General features: G+C 39.2%; 1 protein-coding gene across 9 annotated transcripts in view; it reads right to left on the bottom strand.

Annotated features, from left to right (window-relative positions):
• The window catches only part of Os9 (OS9 endoplasmic reticulum lectin), a 109107-nt gene that overhangs the window by 33581 nt on the left and 53880 nt on the right, over nucleotides 1–21646 (bottom strand). For 2 of the 9 annotated variants that reach the window (XM_087192207.1, XM_087192209.1), the window contains exon 2: nucleotides 19827–19993. The exons of the other annotated variants lie outside the window; for them this stretch is intronic. The gene's annotated coding sequence lies outside the window, so the exon portion shown is untranslated. The remainder of the gene's footprint in view (nucleotides 1–19826; nucleotides 19994–21646) is intronic. 9 annotated transcript variants of the gene reach the window in all.

Genomic DNA, 21646 nt, shown 5'->3' with positions numbered 1-21646 from the left:
ATAAAAGACAGCGATTAATTCTAACAATAAAAAGTTGGACTGGAAAAAGAAACTGGAAAAAAAACAGATTTCTGTTTTATTCAATATGGCAGGTGTTTCTAAAACAACTAAGCCACAGATGTTCTCTGTATTGCTTCTTTGAGGGGCCAGCCCTGCCTGACTGCCTATAATATTTCTAATTAACTTAGCTGTCTCAGCAATAACATTTCCCTTATATTATTTGGAGGTCCATGTATCATATGCCCTATATAAAAAAGACAAGAGAATTCCCAAGCCAGTATAGAAGAATGTAAGAGCAAAATGCAGGTCACAGGTTGAATAAATAATATATCTAAGAGATTGCAACAGAGACAAAAACATAAATGACAACAACGACTGACTTTTTTTTTGAGACACAGTCTCACTGTGTAGTTCAGGCTGGCCTCGAACTCTTGGCAATCCTGCCTCAGCTGCCCAGTGCTGAGATTACAGGCATCTGCCACCACGCCCAGCTAGTTACTAACTCTTAAACTTTCCAGTTTGTAGTACAATTTCAAACTGCCTATCAGTATTTGCATAACAAGAAAAGGCATGAAATAGTGTCACAGTTGCCTATTTGCATATCACAAATGTTGCTTGATTCTGCTTTCAATTATATGTCTTAAAACTGTACATTTATTAACTAATAAAAAAAACCTCATCTAAATCTTTGCTTGGATTTGATTACTACAAATATTATTTTACAAATAAACAGAACCTTTTAGATTGGAAAATAAATAAATAAATAAGCCAAAACCCTTCAATCTACATTTAAAATGCTCCTGAAGAGGAGAGTGCAATCCTGCCAGAAACAAATGCAAATCCACCCTGGACAAGTGTCCTTTTATCCTAGGCACCAAAGAGCTACTTTCTCAAAAAAACCTAGTGGCTCATAATTTTAAAAATCTAAACACACAAGGCAAGAACACCATGAATGACAGATAACCAAAAGAAACTTTGACAAGGTAAGCCCTAAACACTTCAGATACTGTTGAGAGAGGAAACCACCTCTCTGTATAGAATTCGGCATCTATGGATTAACTGTGTTATTAGGCAACTATAGGTTAACTAGGTAACTATGCTCTTTGTAGAATGCACCTGGGTAACCATGATAACTTCTGTAATCTGTTACCAAAAGAGCTCAAGGACTAAGAAAGTCCTGTCAGAACTCTGCCGCAGCCCCCCACCCCCTGCTACTCTGCTTTGTGTGAATCCTGCTTGGTATATGCTCAGGGAAACTCCAAAGGAATTAAGCATCATAGATGTAAAAAGAAGTATATAAAGAAGAGCAGGGCCGGGGATTTAGCTCAGTGGCACCATGCCTGCCTCGAAAGTGCAACGTCCTGAGTTTGATCCCTGGTACCAAAAAAAAAAAAAGCTTGCTCTTTCCTTGTGGTTGCAAGACAGGTGGTGCAACCACTGAGCTAGATCCCTGGCCAAGAGCAAACTTCTATTTGTTGCTCATGAGGTGACCCCACCGAGCCCCTTTTGAGCTGTCAGCATTAAAGTCGCTTTTTGCTCCTAGCTCCATGTTTGAGTGGTCTGTCTGGGAATCTCCTGCAGATTCCTGCTGCACTTTTATTATCTGACAGATTATAAAATAATCATGCTAACTCTATTTAAAGAAATAAAATAGAAACTTGAAAATATATTGGAAACTATAAAAAGAAACTGTAAACATAATATAGCACATTTAAAACAGAGGCTCTAGAAATGAAAAACATGAAGTTGTTAGGACATCTAAAAAATGTAACTACAGGATTTCTACTTAACAGTAGGGAAGATGTTCTGAAAGAATAAATGTTGAACTGAGAAAACACCAGAGGCCCTGTCTGGAACATCATGTTGTTCAGTGACAAAATATTTGGTAAATGAGTGCCTGTAATAATTTGAAGAGTACACCATATGCTCTTGAGCCTGGAGCTCTAGGGAAATGGGTTGGAAAAGAATCAAATGGCCAACATATATTGGCAAATTTTGGCTGCATTACAAAAAAGAAATGAGCTTAGGAGGGAATTGGTTTTTTTCTCCCAGCAAAAATGAAAGAGGATCACATGTCTAGAAATTTTGGACCTTGAAGTATTGGAAACACAATTGTTCCAAGACACAAAATAGTGGGAATAAACTCAAGAAAGCCTTTGGCCATAAAGCTCACTAATATTTAGCCTTGTGGCAAATAATCAGTTGCAAATATGTCTTCTCTTAATAGAGAGCAGCATGGAAATGGGGCAGCAAAGAAATAAGGAAGATTTAAGTACTCTTAATAGGAAAGAACTCTGGATATTGTTAGCAGGGAGTGGAACTAACTTGAAATAAACAGGAAGTGGAACTAAGTTGAAATAAACTCCCAAAGGTAGGAGTTGTTTGTTTGTTTTAACAATCTTATGTAGGTATAATTGACTTAATGTTTACCATTTGATTCTCTAGAGCATATAAACTATACAGAATACTAGGTTTCATTGTGACATTTTCATACATGTATGAAACACATGTATACGCACATGAAACCATAATCACGATCCAAAAAATGAACAAATCTGTTGCTTCCAAAAATTTCCCCTAAGTTTTAGAAGCACTGTATTGTAAAAAACAAAACAAACAAAAAAACACAAGCAAGTACTAAAAATATCTCTGACAGCTCAAATGCTAAACAACAAAAATGCTTTAGGAATGGATAATTCATGCACCAATCTGACTAGACTTAGGGTTGTCCAGATAGCTGGTGAAATATTTCTGGGTGCTGGAGTATTTCTGGAAGACTTTAGAATTTGAGTTCTTAAAGTGAATAAAGCAGTTGGCCCTCACCAAAACAAGTGAGCATCTTCAATGGGTTCACTGAAGACATGAACAGGACAAAAAGATAAAGAGCCTGGCATGGTGGTCCACACGTACAATATCTGCACTCTGGGAGGCTGAGGCACAAAGATGACAAGTTTGAACCCAGGCTGAGCAACTTACCAACTCAGTGAGACCACATCTCAAAACAAATTAAAAATAAAAGGCCCAGGATGTAACTCAGTGAAGGTCCTGGGTTCAATCCCCTTATTTTATTGCAAAACTGACTGGAGTATCTACTTTCTCCTTCTCTGATACATAACCATGCCTAATTCTTGGGCCTCCAGGCTTAGCACCTAAGACATATCATTGCCTTCCCTGGTTTTTGGGCCTTTGATTTTGGGATAGAACTATATTGCTGGCTCTCCTGGGCGTCTGGTTTGCAGATGGCATATTATGGAACTTGTTAATCTTGGTAACCATGTGAGCCAATCCTGAATAATAAATCTGTCTATATATGCTGTTGGTTCTGTTTCTCTGGAGAAGAGCCCTGACTTATAAAGCTCCCAAATTTGCACATACTAGAAGGAAGCTCTAAAATTTTTATAGCGTCTCTGGAGGGAACATTCTCTAAAGTTCACTTGAGATGTGATCATGGAAAATAGGAAATAAGGAAGCTCTCACCCACATCGAGGGTAGATGCACATACCAGGGCCAGCATCTAGCCAGAGGCCTTCTCCACTGTACAAGAAATTTTACAGGGCCGGGGATCTAGCTCAGTGGTTTCACCGCCTGCCTTGCAAGCGGGAGGACCCAAGTTCGATCCCCGGTACCAAAAGAAAAAAGAAAGTAAGAAATTTTACAGCACCCCCCTTGTGGGCTCCTGGGATCATGATGGTGCAGTTGATTTTCCACTCTTCCTTTTTCTGAGTGTGGGTACTTATTGCTATATTCTGCCCTTGTACCTTGTGTTGGTGAGGGTGGAGGGGAGACAGGAGGAGCCACATCTAGAACTGAGGAACAGAACTTCAGATCTGTTCAGATCAGAACTTGAGATTTGGCTTTGAAGTTGCTGCAAGGACTAGATGGGAATCTGAGCTTTCTCCCTTTGAAGTGTGTTATGCATGTGTTAGGTAAAAATAAAATGAATATTTGGTGAATAGAAGGGTGCACTCTGGAAGAACCCACATCATCTATTCACCAAACTCATTTCATTTCCTTCCTTGTCACACAGCTTAACCATTGTTCCTAGTCTCTGCTGTGGTTAGGTGGAGCCGTGTGAATGAGTGATGTACACTACTTTCAGGCCTGGCCATGTAAATATCCTTTGTGATCATCCACATTCTCTCTTTTCTTCTGTTTGTTAACACGTGAAATGACTTCGGTACCACAAATCAAAGATGGACGTTTCTGTCAGTTTGGGCTCAATCCTCCACAAACCATTTTCCTTTAGACTTGGCAAGGAAGAAATTTTATGTCAACCTCTGAGAATTGTGGATATTTGTTTTCATCACTGGTGTTACTTTTGTTATCATGTAATATTAATGCAGGCATGTGCTGCTGGAGTATCTATACAAACATCACACAAAATTGGTTTGAGGGCAAAAAACACTACTAGAGATATATAATATATATTATATATAATTAATTAATATATTCTATTTTCTGGCCAATATATTTTAAATTTGCTCTCAAACTAGTGAAATAATTTAAAAATATAAGCTGGATGCCGTGGCTTGCACCTATAGCCTGAGCTACTGGGAAAGCTGAGGGATCACATGAGCCCAGGAGTTCAAGGCTAGCCTAGGCAACAGAGTGAAACCCCATGTCAAAAAATACTTACATAAATAAATAAACCAAGGAATGGAAAGAATATAAACATGAGACAAATTTTATAATCAAAATGTGTGCCTTAGCCTCTGATATATAGAAATATAATAGGGTTTTTTGTTTGTTTGTTAGTTTGAGCCAGGTTCTTGCTATGCAGTTGAGGCTGGCCTTGAACTCACTATGTAGGCCAGGCTGGCCTCAAACTCACTACAATCATCCTATCTCAGCCTCCCAAGTACTGAGATTACAGGCACGTGCCACCACGCCAAGCTCAGAAATATAATAGGTTTGTCAGTCAAAGTGCAAAAGACGCAGGGAGGAACAAAGCTATTTTGGCTGGGCAAAAAAAACCAGATGGTAACTCGAATCCACAGGAACAATGGAAAATAGAAATGGTAAATAACAAGGTTACTACAACAAATGCTGTAAGTATATACTTGTTCTCCTTTCTTCTTTCAACTTTCTTACAAGACATACATAACATTACACAAATTAATAACCATCACAATGTATTGTTGGGCTTGTAACATATACAGATGTAATAAACATAACAATAATAGAACACAAACCGAATAGAGATATGTAGGTGTAACAGTGTTATATCTTTTTTTTTTTTTTTTTTTGGTACTGGGAATCGAACTTGGAACCTCGCACTTTTGAGGCAGGCGCTGGAACCACTGAGCTAAATCCCCAGCCCAAACAGTGCTATATCTTGCTGGAATTAAGTTAGCATAATTATGAAATATATCTGAATCAGTTAAGATATATATGGTATATATAGCCATAGAGCAACCACTAAAGAAATGACTCAGAAAACCCAGTAAAAAGCATTAAAGAAATTAAAGTGTTATATTAGAAAACATTCACTTAATGAAAAATAAAGAATTGAACAACAACAACAAAAAAAAGGGCCGGGGATTTAGCTCAGTGGTTCTGTCACCTGTCTTGCAAGTGGAAGGACCCGAGTTCGATCCCCAGTACCAAAAAAAAAAAAAAAAAAAGAATTGAAGAGCAAAGTAAGAAAATAGACATGAGCCATATAGAAAACACAAAATAAAACAATAGAGGGCCAGGGATTTAGCTCAGTGGTTTCACCACCTGCCTCATAAGTGCAAGGTACTGAATTTGATCCCCAGTACCAAAAATAAACAAACAAACAAATAAATAAATAAAACAATAGAGATAAATCTCACTAAATCAATAGCAACATTAAATGGAGATGGATAAAACAATCCAATCAAAAGGCAGAGATTGTTAGATCAGACTTTAAAACCCAAAATTTAGTAGGCATGGTGGTGCATGCCTGTGAGCCTACTTACTTGGGAAGCTGATGCAGTAGGATCACCAAGTTTGAGGACAGCCTGAGCAACCCTACAGAGACCTTATCTTAAAATAAAATTAAGGCTGTAGGGACTAGGGATTTAGCTCAGTGGTGCCGCTGCCTACCTCGCAAGCACAAGGTCCCGAATTCAATCCCCAGTACCAGGGAGGGAAAAAAAAGGATGTAACTCAGTGGCAAGTGCTTGACTATCTTGTGTGAGGTTCTGGGTTCAATGCCCAGTACTACCAAAAAAATCAACTATATACTGTACTGTATATACCAAAGACACTTTAGATTCAAATATGCAAGTAGGTTAAAAGTAAAAGAATGAAAAGAGAAATATCATGCAAAGAGCACCATAAGAAATCTGATAACACTCAAAAGAATAGACTTGAAAGCACAACTGCGTATATTGTTTTTGGTTTTCTGAGACAGGGTCTTGCTTTGTAGTTCAGGCTGCCCTTGAACTCACTATGCAGCCCAGGCTGGCCTTGAACTCATGGTGATCCTCCTGTCTCAGCCTCCCATGTGCTGGAATTACAGGTGTGCACCACCATGTCTGGCTGAAAACAAAATATATTTGTAGAGATAAAGAGGAACACTTTATAATGATAAAGGGATCTATCCTTTTTAAAGTTGGTACATTTTAGATATTTATAATGATAACATTCACCCTACGGAATTTGCACCTGTACATGATTGTTTCTTCTTTTCTCCTATTTGTCCCCTTTTGACTCCTCATTATTTACAAAAGCCTTCTTTCCATTTTTCCTTCTATTTTCTCTTTTTATTCTTCTTCCTTCTTTCCTTCCACCCCACCTTGTTCCCCCTCTGTTTGAACATTGTCTTCCCATTTCCCAATATCTGTTATACATTTTGGTCCTTATTTCCACTTTCAGTTTCTTGCACCAGAGAAACAACGTGGTATTTAAACATGTGTGTCCTATTTATTTCACTTAAGAGTATGGTCTCAAGGTACATCCATTTAGCTAGAAATGTCTCAAACTTACACTTCTTTATGGCAGAGTAAAATAGTACTCCATTGTATAAAAATGGATTTTTTTTTTGGTACCAGGGATCGAACTTGGGATTTTGCACTTGCAAGGCAGGCAGCAGAACCACTGAGCTAAATCCTCAGTCTAAAAATGGATTTTTATATTTTCTTTATCCATTAGTCAGTTGATGAGCATTTGGGCTGTTTCCAAGATTTAGCTATGACAAATTGTGCCACTATAAACATGGGTGTGCATATATCACTGTGATATGATGCTTTTATTTCTTTCAGGAAGATACAAAGAAGGGGAATAGCTGGGTTAAACAGAACCTCTTGTTTTAGTTTTTTGAGGAGTCTCCACACTGATTTCCACAAGGGTTGCACCAGTCTACACTCCCACCAACAGTGGAGAAGGGTTCCTTTTTCCCCACAGTCCCACCAGCATTTGTTATTGGCTGAGGTCTTGATAACAGCCATTCTTTCTGGAGTGAGATGGAATCCTAGCATTGTTTTAATTTGCATCTCTTATTTCTGATTTGATTTTTTTCTAAAGACTCATTCATCTGCTTTGGTTATTTTCACTCTTACCACTTCAGAGAGTCTAGGTGGGTGGCTTTTGGATTGTTCCACCTCATTGCCCCCTGGGTTTGCCTTTGGTGAGCCGAAAGTCTGGGATTGCATCTTGTTTAAGTGTCTTCTCATTTTCTATTTTTTAAAGTGTAATTCCTGGGTTGATGCTTTAAATTGCTTATGATGAGTATCTTTGCTAGTATTTAGAACCCTTAAGAAATTACTACTTCAGGGCCAGGGATTTAGCTCAGTGGTTTAGCCGCCTGCTGCGCAAGTGCAAGGACCCAAGTTTGATCCCTGGTACCAAAAAAAAAAAAAGCTCAGTTGGCTCCTTTCTAAGATGGCTACCAGCTAATCTCCCTCTTCTGGGGGACATCTGAACCCAAATAACTCACTAGCCACTGCAGTCTACTGCATCCACTGCTCTGTTTCACTGGTGCATTTCTCTGTGGAGGCCTCTGGGGTCATCAGTTATCATTGTGCATCTGCAGGTTCCAGCCACCCCTCCCACACAGTGAATCTGGGCTCAGGGAGAAAACGCCACCTGGCACCTCCTTCTTCATTGAAATATCTCTCTTCTCACTCCTTGTGGGCTTCACTTCTCACCTCAGATCCTTCCTGGTTCCCGGAGTCCCACTTCCCTCCTTCTCATCTTCCTCATGTTGCTATATTCCAGTGTCTGAACATCAAATCTCAGAAAGACTTTCTCTACTGCTTACCACTGGATCCATCCTTTAGGAAGCTATAAATATGTATATGTACCTAACAACACAGCTCCAAAAGGTATGAAGTAAAAACTGACAGAATTGAAAGGAGAAATAGACAGTTCAACAATGAGGATTGGACATTTAAATACTTAGCTTGTAATAATGGATAGAACAAGGTAGAGAATCAGCAACTAAATAAAGCTCAAACAGTGTAATCCAGCTAGCCTTAACAGACATCCAGCAACAACAGAATACACATTTTTTGTTCTTGTTTTTTTTAAAAAAATCTGTAGTACTGGGGTCAGAAGGATCTCAAGTTTGAGTCTAGCCAGAGCAACTTATCAACTTACCAAGACTTTTGTCTCAAAAAGCGGGGGAGGCTGGGGGTTAGGTGTGTATCTCAGTGTGAAGGCCCTGTGTTCAATCCCCAATACCAAAAAATTTTATTTTTATACACTTGCAATCAACAATCAAAAAATAAAAGAAAAGAATAATTATAACCAAATGGCCCTAACAAACATTTACAGAGCATTTTATCCAACAGCTACCAAATACACATTCTTCTCATGAGCAAACAGACTGTTCTCCAGGATAGATCATGTTAGGACACAAAGTAAGTCAAATTCAAAAAATCACAATTATGACGTGTATTTTCTCTGTCTACATGGAATAGAACTAAATATTATCAACAAGAACTTTAGAAATTGTACAAATACATAGAAATTAAGCAACATTCTCTTAAATTACCAATGCATCAAGAAAAAATGGAAAGGGAAAATTTAAAATTTCTTGAAACAAGTGAAAATGAAAACACAACATAATAAAATCTATGGGATATGGCAAAAGTATTACTAAGAGAGAAGTTTACAGCATTTATATTTACAGCCAAGAAAGATTTCAAATAAACCTAATGATGCAACTCAAGGAAATAGGAAAAAAATCCAAGCTCCAAATTAGTAGAAGGAAAGAAAACAAAATTCAGAGCAGAAATAAACAATACAGACTAAACAATTCCTAAAGATCAAAGAAACAAGGAGTTCTTTTTTTATTTTTTATTTTTTGGTACTGGGAATTGAACTCAGGTCCTTGCACCTGTGAGACAGGCAGCAGAACCACTGAGCTAAATCCCCAACCCCAAGAGTTGTTTGTGGAAAAAATCAACAAAACTTTAGCTAAACTAACAAAGAAAAAAAGAAAGAAAGAAGACCAAATTAAATAAAATCAGAGATGAAAGAGGAGGCATTATAACTGATACCAAAGAAATACAAAGAATCATTGGAGACTATTATGAAAAATTAAATACCAACAAATTGGAAAGCCTAGACAAATTTCTAGATGCACATAATCTATCAAAATTGAACCACGAGAACATAGAAAACCTGAACAGACCAGTAACAAGTAATAAAATTGAATCAGGAATGAAGTCTCCCAAAAAAGACAATGCCTAGGGGCTGGGGATTTAGCTCGGTGGTTTCACCACCTGCTTTGCCAAGCACTGTGGAGAGCCAACAGCTCTATAAGTATTAAGGTGGACAACTTGGATTTCCTATGAAAGGGTTAAGTGAAATATTATAGAACTTGCTGCCCAGCTCTGAAGAAGTTAGGCATAGGAGAAAGTGATAAGAATAACACAAGGACATGGAACTAGGGAAAAGAAAACATGGGACTGTCTCAAGGCCTGGGGACTTTCCAGATGTGCCTTATGTAAGATGTTTTCTATTCTTGAGTGCTATAAAAGAGAGCAGTAAAGTCAATAAAGTAGCTCGGATGCTGGGAGCTCCCCCGACTCTGTCTCTTTGCCTTTCTTTTTCTTCATCCTCACTCCTCCATTCAGGTGTTGTTCGACAAGTGACGGCGGGCTCCATCAAAGCACAAGTCCTGAGTTTGATCCCCGGTACCAAAAAAAAAAAAAAAAAAAAAGACAATACCCAGCCGAAATGGATTCACTATTGAATTTTACCAAGATTTTGGAGAACTAATGTCAATTCTTCTCAAATTATTATGAAGAATTGAGAGGGAGGTAACTCTTCCAAGGCATCCTACAAGGCCACTATTGCCAATACCAAAACTAGATAAGGACATGACAAAAAAAGAAAAATACACCAACATTCCAGATGAACACAGATACAGACATTCTCAACAAAATTCTAGCAAAACAAATTTAATGGCACATAAAAATGATTAAACACTAGGGCCAGGGATTTAGCTCAGTGGCGCTGCACCTGCCTTGCAAACACAAGGTCCTGAGTTCAATCCCATGGAGGTTTGGGGGTGGTATGGAGTATGGAGTATGGGTATGGTATGGGGGGACTAAAAAGAACTGAAAATGTAGCTCAGTGGGAGAGCACTTGCATAGCATGTACAAGGCCCTGGGTCCCATACCAAGTACTACAAAATGATTAAACACCATGATCAAATGGAGTTTATCCCAAGAATGAGAGGATGGTTCAACATACATAAATCAATAAACACAATATATCACATTAACAGAATGAAGGACAAAAACCATATGATCATCTCAATAGATGCAAAAAAAAAGTGCTCAGTAAAATTCAACATCTTTTCATTATAAAAATCCATCAAAAAATACATACAGGAGAGCCAGGGATTTAGCTCAGTGGTACAGCGCCTGCCTCAAAGTGCAAGGTCCTGAGTTTGATCCCCAGTACCAAACAAAAAAAAGATACAGGAGGAATGTACCTCTCAACAATAAAGTCTATATATGACAAACGTACAGCCAACTTAATACTAAATGGAGAAAAGCTGAAATCATTTCCTTTAAAATCAGAAGCAAAATAAAGTTGTCCTCTTTACTACTGTTAGTGAATATAGTCTTGGAAATCTTAGCCAGAGCAATAGAGCAAGAAAAAGAAATAAAGGACATCCAAATAGGAAAGGTGGAGGTCAAATTATGCTTTTTGCAGATAACATGGTTGGGGGTGGGAGGTGGCAACAGGGTCTCATTATGTTGCCTATTTTGCCCAGGCTGACCTTGAATTAACAAATTTCCTCCCTCAGCCTCCAAATTAGCTGGGACTATTGGCATATGCCACCACACTGGCTAGATGACAAGATTTACATGTAGAAAAACCTGGAAAAATGCAAATCAAAACTACACTGAGATTCCATCTCACCACAATCTAAATGGCTACCATTAAGAACACAAAAAACAACCATAAATGCTAGTGAGGGTGTAGGGAGTATAGAACCCTTCTGCACTGCTGATAGACTGTAAATTTGTACACCCACTGTGAAAGTCAGTATGGAGGTGTTATGGCTTGTATATAGATGTCCCCTCAAAGCCTTATGTACGCCAAGGTGGGGCTTCTGTGACTAACTGGATCATGGATGTGATACTGGATTAGTCTACTGATTGGTTTAGCATAATTCTGGATGTGGGAGATGGATTTACTGAAGAGAGAAGACCCAACCAGCATGTGAGAAGCAGCAACCAATAGGCTTGCAGTCTGGATGGAATTGAAAGAAAAAAAAAAAGAAGAAAGAAGGCTCGCCACTTCCTGTCTGCCACTCAATGAACTGTTTCTCTTCTGCCATGCCTCTCTACCATGCCACCCTGCCTTGGAGCCAGCTGACTATGGGCTGAAACCTCTACAAACTATGAACTAAACTAAACCTTTCCTCCTTTAACATGTGGATATCAGGTATTTTGTCCCATCGGTGACAAAGTAACTAAGACAGAAGGTTGCTTATAAAATTAGACCTGCCATTTGATCCATCTATACCACTTCTTGGTATATACGCAAAGCAATTAAAATCAGCATACTATAGGGATAGTACCCGCATACCCATGTTTTTTGTGGTACAATTTACAATAGCCAAGATATGGAACAAGCCTAAGGTGACCACTGACAGATGAATTGACAAAGAGAATGTGGTATATATACACAATGCAGTACTATTCGGCCACAAGGAAGGACAAAAATTTGTCACTTCCAAGAAAGTGGATGAATCTGGAGACCACTGCATTGAGGGAAATAAGACTGACTCAGGAAGATAGTATGTGGGACCTAAAAAAGATGGCAAGAAAATAGAAGGGAGACTATTATTAGACAAGAGGAAGGGAATAGAGAAGAAGAGGGGGTATATAGTACTGTACAGGTCTTAGGAGGAATGGATATGAACAAAATATATTATACACATTGAACCCCCCACCAAAATGTGAAACTAGAGGTGAAGGCAGGGCAAGGAATGACAGGTGTGAAAACAATCAAAGTATGTTATGTACATGTACTAATCTGCCAAAATAAAACCAATTAATTTGTATAACCAATAAAAAAATGAGTGAAAGAAAGAAATCATTAAGTAACTGAAAGAATTTTTTCTTTAAATCTAAGACTATGTATTGGACACATGTTTATATAATATGACAAATATATTTATATAACAATTTTAAAAAGAAAAACCCCAACACTGTTAGAACTCATAGACAAATCTGGTAAGTTTGCAGGATACAATATCAACATACAAGCTGGACATGGTGGCACATACCTGTAATCCCAGCACTTGGGAGGCTGGGGCAGGAGAATCTCCATGACTTCAAGGCCAGCTTGGGCTACATGGCCAGATCTTGTCTCAAAAAAACCCCAAAACAACCAAAAATCAAAATTTAAAAAGTCAGTCACTTAAAAAATATATAGATAATAAATTGCTGAGGAAGAAATTTAAAAAGCAGTCCAATTCACAAGAGCTACAAAAAATTAAATAAATAGAATACACAGGTATAAAGGTAACCAAGGAAGTAAATGACTGCTACAATGAAAATTATGAAACACTGATGAAAGAAATTGAAGAGGACCCAGAAAATGGAAAGACATCCCATATTAATGAACCAGAAGAATTAATATGGTTAAAATGTTCACACTACTTGAAATAATCCTGTCAAACAGTAATGATAATGAGGGAATGGTGGCGCAGGCCTGTAATTCCAGCACTTGGAGAGACTGAGGAGGGAATATTGTAAGTTTGAGCCCAATCTGTGCACAATTTAGTGACTTAGCAAGACCTTGTCTCAAAGTGGCGGTGGGGGATGGGCATTGTTCAGTGCAAAGGCTCTCAGTTCATTCCAGGTTCTGGAAGAAAAATGATGTACCAAACCACAAAATTTCCCTAATAGCCAAAACACTCCTGAGCAAAAGAATGAAGTAGGAGGCATTATAATATCTTGCCTCAACATACTACTAAGTAATAGCAACCAAAAAAGTATTGTACTAGCATAAAAACAGACACATAGACCAACTGAACAGAATAAGAACTCAGGAACAAACTCATGTATTTAAATCCAACTGATTTTTGACAAAGGCAGCAAGAATAAACATGGAGAAAGGAAAATCTCTTCAATAATGCTGCTGGGAAAATTGAATATTCATACGAAGAAGAAAAAACTAGACTTTTATCTCTCACTATATTAAAAATTCTAGGAGCCAGGGATTTAGCTCAGTGGTTCTGCCACCTGTCTTGAAAGCACAAGGTCCCGAGTTTAATCCCTGGTACCAAACAAAAACAAAAACAAAAAAAACCAACTCTAAATAATCCAAGAGTTAAATATAAGGCCTAAAACTATTAAATTACCAGAAGAAAATAAAGGAAAAATGCTTTAGGACATTGGTCTTGGCAAAGATTTTTTTGTGTACAATCCCCAAAGCACAGGCAACAAAAGCAAAATTGACATCAAGTTACAAAGCTTCTATTCCGCAAAGGAAATAATCAGCAGAATGAAGAAAGAACCTACAGAATAGGAGAAAATATTTTCAAATTACTCATCCAACAAGGGATTAACTCAAGCATAAAACCATCATCATCATTTATTTTTTTAAATGGGCAAATGATATGAATAGATATCTCTCAAAAGAGGACATACAAATGGCTAATAAGCATATGAAAAATTCTCAACATTACTAATCATCAGGGAAAAGTAAATCAAAGCTACAATGAAGTATCATCTCACAATAGTTAGAATGGCTATTATAAAAAAAAAAATAATTACAACTGCTGAGCTGGGGTTGTAGCTCCGAGATAGACTACTTACCTAGCATGCACAAGGCCCTGGTTTGGTTCCCCACATTACAAAAACAAAACAATAACAAGAAAATTCTGGTGAGAAAGACCTCTTATACATTGTTTGGTACCGGGCATCAAACTCTGGACCTTGTGTTTTCGAAGCAGGTGACAGCACCACTGAGCTAAATCCCCAGCCTCTCTTACACATTGTTGATGGGAATTTAACCTAGTATAGCCATATGGAAAACACTGTGGGGTTTCCTTAAAAAACTAGAACTAGCATATGATCCAGTAATGCCACTATGGGGTATGTATCCAAAGGAATTAAAGTCAGCATGTTGAAGAAATGTCTGTACTAACGTATTTGTTGCAGCACTGTTCACTATAGCAAAGATATATGGAAAAATGAATAAAGAAAATATGGTGTATTACTTAAACCATAAAAAGAATGAAATTCTGTCATTTGTAGCAAAATGAATGGAATGGAGGAAATTATTAAGTGCAATGAGCTAAACACAGAAAGACAAATAAATACTGCTTAGTCTTATATGTGAAAGCTAAAAAAAAAAAAGAAAAAAAAAGGTAATCTAATAAAAGTAAAGAATGCACTGGTGGTCACCAGAGCATGGAAAATGTGTGGGGAGTGGAGCTTGAGACAGAATGGTTAACAGGTACAGGGTGTAGCTGATGAGACGAATAACTCCTAATGTTCTATAGTACACTAGGATAACTATGGTTGACAAAAATGAATTATTTCAAATTTGCTAGCAGAAAGGATTTTGAATGTTCCCACCACAAAGAAATGATGTTTGAGATAATAGCTATGCCAATTATTCTGATCTGATCATTATACAGTGTATACGTACACTGAAATGTCAAACCATACTCCGTAAATATGTACAATTACTATGTGTCAATTTAAACCATTTTTTAAAAAAGACATAGGAATACAGAAAGTTGAAAGGAAAAGGATTACAAAATATTTAAAAACAATAGTGACTTACTATGAGCTCTTATAGCAATATTAACATCACACAAATTAGCCGGGGATTTAGCTCAGTGGTTCCGGTGCCTGCTTTGCAAGTGCAAGGACCCAAGTTCGATCCCCGGTACCAAAAAAAACCAACAACACACAAATTAGAGTTTACATTAAAAATATTAAAGATGGAGGTCACTTAGTAATATTCAAAGCTCCCACTTTTGAGAAAGGTGACAATTTCAAAATTGAATGCAATTATTTATCTTGCTTATAGTCCCCCAACTCTCCTAATTACTGCAGGAATTTTTGTATTTAGTTCACTACTGTATCCCCTAACAACCAGAACAGTGTCTGGCACATAGAAGGCACCTTAATAAATCTTTGTTGAATAAATGAATAAGTCACTCCCATACATAAAGCAGCAAGTGACAGAATAATAATGTATATAGACAAGTCCATAATTATAGTGAGTGACATAAATCAAAAAGGAGGGGACAAAAAACAAAACAAAACAAAATAAATCAAAAAGGATACAAAACGGACCAGGGATATAACTCAGCAGTGCCACGCCTGCCTGGCAAGCACAAGCTCCTGAGTTCGATTCCCAGTACTGAAAAAAAAAAGGATACAAAAGATCTGAATAGGGCCGGGGATTTAGCTCAGTGGTTCTGGCTCCTGCCTCACAAGCACAAGGTCCCAAGTTCGATCCTCAGTACCAAAAAAAAAAAAAAAAAAGATTTGAATAGGATGGTTAATAATCATGACCTAAGGGACATACAGACAACATGGTAATCAATAATAGAATACCCAATCTTTTCAGGCATAAAGAGGTGCTGGTTGTGGGTTAGTGGTAGAGCCCTTGCCTAGCATGTGTGAGGCCCTGGGTTTGATCTCCAGCACCACAACAAAACAAAACAAAAAAAGCATAAGGCAATACACAGGAACTAACATACATTGGGCATTACAGGAAGTCTCAACAAATTTAAAAAGACTCAAATCAAAAGGAACAAGTTGTCTGACAACAATATAATTAATCTAGAAATCAGTAACAGATAACTAAAATACATGCAAAGGATTGGAAAAGAAGAAATTTCTAAAACCCAATTGGTTCAAAGTAGAAATCATGTAATTAAAACATATATACAATGATGGGACAATATCGCATTGTCTGGATGTACTACAACCTATTTATCTACTCTTTATCCCTCCACCTACCATAATTTAATTATCATGATCTTCATGGGCCAGGGATTTAGCTCAGTGGTTCCACCGCCTGCCTCGAAAGTGCAAGGACCTGAGTTCGATTCCCTGGTACCAAAAAAAAGAAAAGATCCTCATCTCTAAAATTCAAAAAGGTAGAAGGTACATTTTGAGGCACCATCACATACACACACAAAAGGCATCTTGGTTCACTTTCAAATCTTGACCACTAAAGCATCTATTTGTATCCGTGTGCATTGTGCAAACATAAATTTCAACTCCTTTGGACTGCCAACTCACATGGAAGAGTATATTTAGTTTAGTAAGAAATTGCCAAATTGTCTTCCAAAGTGGCTGTATTATTCTACAATAAAACACAAATTTCTCTCCCTCCCTCTCTTTCCCTCTCCCTCTGTCCCACTCTTTTCCAGTATGGAAGATTGAACTCAGGGCTTCATGCAGGCTGTGCAAGCCTATACACTGAGCTACACCCCAAGCCCTTTTTAACATTTTTAGTTTTGAGACAGGGTCTCACTAAGTTACCCAGACTGGGCTCAAACTTGTGATCCTCCTGCCTCAGCCTCCCAAAATAATTTTTAAAAAGAAAAAGTCCAGAGGATTTACCTTTCACAATTTGGTATAAAATCTCAATAGTTTGGCCAAGTGTGGTGGTGCATGCCTGTAATCCCAGTACTCTGGGAGGCTGAGGTGAGGCAGGAATATCACAAGCTCAAGCCCAGCCTGGCCGGTTTAGCAATTTAGCATGTACCTATCTTGCCAGGTGTGGTGGCCCATGCCTGTAATCCCAGCACTTGGGAGACTGAGGCAGGAGAATCACCACAAGTGTGAGGCCAGCCTGGGCTACATAGTGAAACCCTGTCTCTAAAAATCAAAAAGAAAGAAAGAAAGAGAAAAAGAACCTACATATGGATATTTATAGAAGCTTTTTCTTAAATGTCAAGACTTGAAAACAATCAAAATGTCTTTGTGTAGGTGAAAGGATAAATAGGCTCTAGCACTCCCAGACGAGGGAGTATTATTTGTCATTGCATACATGCTCTAATTACTTTACAATTTCTACTTTGAACTAACTAGGATTTTTTGTTAGTGCATATTTGTGATACATAATACTTACATTCATTTTGTGGAACTGGTACATCAATATGACATTGTTTGATCATTTTTTATTCCTTTTACTCTCTTCTCTCCCCCTACATTGGGTTTTAGAAATTTCTCCGTTCCCAAACATTTGCACTTATTCTATGTGGACTAGGGTTATAGCCTAGCATGCAGAATGCCCTGCTCAGACACCTAACACCACAGACACACACACACAAAGACTGATGCAGAATACAACTAGGCACATAGACCAATGGAACAGATTTGAGAGTCCAGAAATAAATCTTCACTTCAGTTTGGCCAAAGGGGTCAAGTCAGTTCAAGTTCAAGTCAGTTTTGATTTTTTGTTTTTGTTTTTGTTTTCTTTGTGCTGGGGATTGAACCTAGAGCCCCATGCATACTAGGTAAGTGTTCTGCGTCTGAGCTGCAACTCCACCCCACAGAGAAAAGTAGTCTCAGCAACAAATGGTGCTAGGTTCCATAAGGAAAATGTGGACTCTTTCTACACATAAAAAGTAACTCAAAATGGGTCATAGACCTAAAGGTAAAAGCCAAAACAATAAAACTTGTAGAAAAAATTCTTCATGCCTTGGGTTGGGCAAATAATTTGAAGATATGACAGAAAATATAACCCTAAAATTAAATATTAATAAATTGGACTATATATAAATTTTAATTTTTTGTGCAGGACAGTTCTCACCCTCCCCGTGACTTCTTGCTTGTGTTCTCCAGAATAACTGACGAATGTGCTGAGAACACAATATCCTAAGACAGGGAGGAACTCAAAGGCCTGACACAGCTGGGCCTTGTTTCTTTCCCTCCCAAGGAGTGGAGCATTCTGAGTTGGGGAGGAAGTATTGGGAATAGTCCAAGCTCTTCCCTCTCTCCCCTGGAAACAAGACGTCTTTTCAAGCTTTGCGCAGTGAGTCGCATGAATCTGGAGTGTGATGGTGGAAATATGAAGGGTCCCCCAAAGACTTGTGTGCTGAGGGTTTGGTCCCCAGTGCAGCCATGTTCAGAGGTGAGGCCTCAAGAGGTGACAGGATCATGAGGGTGCTGACCTCACTGATGGATGAAACCATTGATGAGTTCATAGCTGATGGGCTATCCGGAGGTACAGCCCAGCTGGTGCAATTAGGTCAATGAGAGCCTGTCTTTCAAGGGTGTATCTTGTCCCTAATCACGGATATCTCCCTCTCCCCCCCACCACCACCCTGTTTTCCTGGCTTCTATAAAGCTTCCCTCCACCATGTTCCCACTACGTTTTGCCTCACTACAGGCCCAAAGTAATGGCCAATCATGAGTGGAAGCCTCTGAAATTGTGAGTCAAAATAGTATTTCCTAGCAGCTTGGTGTGGTGGTGCACACCTGTAATCCCAGCACTTGGGAGGATTGCCATGAGTTCAAGGCCACCCTGGGCTACATAGTGAGTTCAGGGTCAGCCTGAACTACCAAGGGAGACCCTGCCTCAAACCCTTCCCCCCTAAAAATTAGTATTTCCTCCTCTAAGTTGATATTCTGAGGTTCTTTGTCACCATAATGAAAAAACGACTAATCCACTGAGGTATGTAACCCAGGGCAAGTTAACTATCTAGGTCCCTCTGCTTTGGTGAAAATAGGAAACAATTAAGCCTCTGTCCATGCCTGGTAGCTTGCTTTTTTCTCTTTTCTTTTCAGTGCTGGGAATTGAACCCAGGCAGCCTTCTTGAATCTTGGGAGATGGGCTCATAATAGGTCCTAGACTTCTATTGTCCCTTGCTGCCTATATTTTAAGTAATACATCTGTAATCTGTTTCATGTACCTTGTTGTGTATGAATGTGTCTGGTCTCGCTGGACTCAGACATATTTATAACTAGTCCCAGTGAGTCTGCTTCACGGAACTGGCACAATGAGCAGGGCAGGTCTGACAGACCATGGCTTATTGTCAAGGGGAGGTGGTGCTAGACCCATAGTACCCGGGCTAGGCTGGAGCCCTCGGCCTAGGGGCATAGGGGCTGTACATACAGCTGGATGATTCAGGGTACAGAAGGATGATACATGGGACATAGGGCACACACTTAGCTATTCCCCCACAGACACAAGAGAGCTGTATGGACTGAGGCAGAAAGACAGCATCGTGGAAACGGGGGAGCAAGGTACATGATCCCTTGTTTGTTGGGGACTTATGTGATCCTCATTGCTACGGTTCAGGAAGTGGGTACTCAGATCCAGAGGTCTGGGTAAGAGGGACTCCGATGAGGCATTTGAGAGGGAACCAACACAAGCAATGTGGGCCTTTACAGAAGGAGACTCACTGTCTGAAGGCAGATTTGGAGGAAATTCAGGCAGTCTCATCTAGCCTGGCTGCTGTGTTTGCATGGTAAAGGGACACTGCATATCCAAATGTGTCAGCCTGAATGGTGCAGCCAGGAAAGGAACCAAGGTCTCCAGGTACCCAATGGAGATCAATAGTTCTGTACTCCTGTCAAAATAAATGGAAAAAAAGTTCAGACTTTTCTGAAGTTCTTAGATATTAGAGTCACGTGACAGAACTTCCTTAGAAGAAAAAATTTTGTTGTTGTTGTTGTTTTGAGACAGGATCTCCCTATGTACTTGAGACTGGCCTTGAACTCACTATTTAGCCCAGGCTGGTCTTGAACTCTCAGTAATCCCTCTGCCTAGGCCTCCCAAGTACTGGGGTTACAGGCATGCGCCACCCCAGCCAGCTAGAGGAAAAAAGCAAACTGATGACATGTAGAACTTTTGGGATGAACACAATAATGCTTATTTATCTGCTTGTGTTTTTCTGCTTATGGGTAGGGATCTGTGGTCCATTCTGAGTGCCAGTGACTGTGGTTCCTATTACTGAACAAATTATAGGCACCATCATTTTGGGTGCTTGTGGTACAGAGCATCACCACCAGAAGACATATGCCATATGTCTCCTCACAGCTGAGAATCTAAGCCACAAGAGTGGAGTATATCCCCTTCCACCTGCTCCCCAAACCCCTATGTGTTATTCAACAAAGGCGCTACTGCATAATGAAAACAAAGCTTTGTTTTGAGCTGGGGGCACTCTATATTGCCCAAGCTGGGCTCAAGCACTCTCCTGCCTCAGCTGCCATTATAGGCTCATGCCCCAGGATGTTACTTGGTTAACTCAAAATCTGCACCTGATAAAAATATCGCATGTTGTGAAGTAATCCATCACAAGGTAATAGCCTAATTTGACTGGTCAAAAAATACTTCCCATAGCCAGGTGTGATGGCACACACCTGTAATCCCAGCACTCAGGAGGCTGAGGCAGGAGGATACTGCAAGCTCAAGGCCAGCCTGGACTACATAGTGCGTTCAAGGCCAGCCTGAACTATACAGCAAGACCTTGTCTCAAAAACAAACAAACAAAAAGTACTTCCCATAATGGAGACAAACAATGGAATGTGGTAGGCTGAACATGTTAAAAGCCGAACAGTATCCCAGATGTAGTCAAGTAAATATGTTTAAAGCTGACAGCACCCATGAGACAAAGGAGAACCAAGGGCCTGGGATTTAGCTCAGTGGTTCCACCGCCTGCCTCACAAGGGCAAGGACCCAAGTTCGATCCCCGGTACCAAAAAAACCAAACAAACAAAAGAGGACGAACAGCTGATAGACTCCTGGGTACTGAGGACAGCATATACTTCAAGTGGGCATTCTCTTTTGGCTCCTCTGGTCAAGGTGATAAAGTCATCAGCTTTGGGCAGGACACTCCAAAGACAGCTGGATTTGAAAGCCATTTAACAAGCCATGGCCAAGGCACTGCCTTTAAAACATTTGAAGCCTGCCAGTGAGAATTACATGAGTTGGCAAACCCACGCCTGATGACTGGAGTCTGGTGACAGAAAACTGCCACTGGAGTGCATTAGCCTCTCACAGTTTGGGTATGTAAGTCACTTGAGACAATCATTAGATATATCCTTTATAAATTTTTGTTTTTAACTATTTATTTACTTATTTATTAAGATTACATCTTCCTGCATTTCTCAGGCTTGTCTGGAACTCCTGGGCTCAAGTGATCATCCCACCTCAGCCTCCAAAGTTTCTGGGACTACAGGCTCATGCCAGCCAACTGATACCTATCACCACTATTCCTTCC

The sequence above is a fragment of the Heterocephalus glaber genome, unplaced genomic scaffold (genome assembly GCF_053883595.1).
Source record: "Heterocephalus glaber isolate CG9 unplaced genomic scaffold, H.glaber_assembly_v1.0 deba00001569, whole genome shotgun sequence".
Lineage (NCBI taxonomy): Eukaryota > Metazoa > Chordata > Mammalia > Rodentia > Bathyergidae > Heterocephalus > Heterocephalus glaber.
This window is presented reverse-complemented; position numbering and strand designations above follow the sequence as displayed.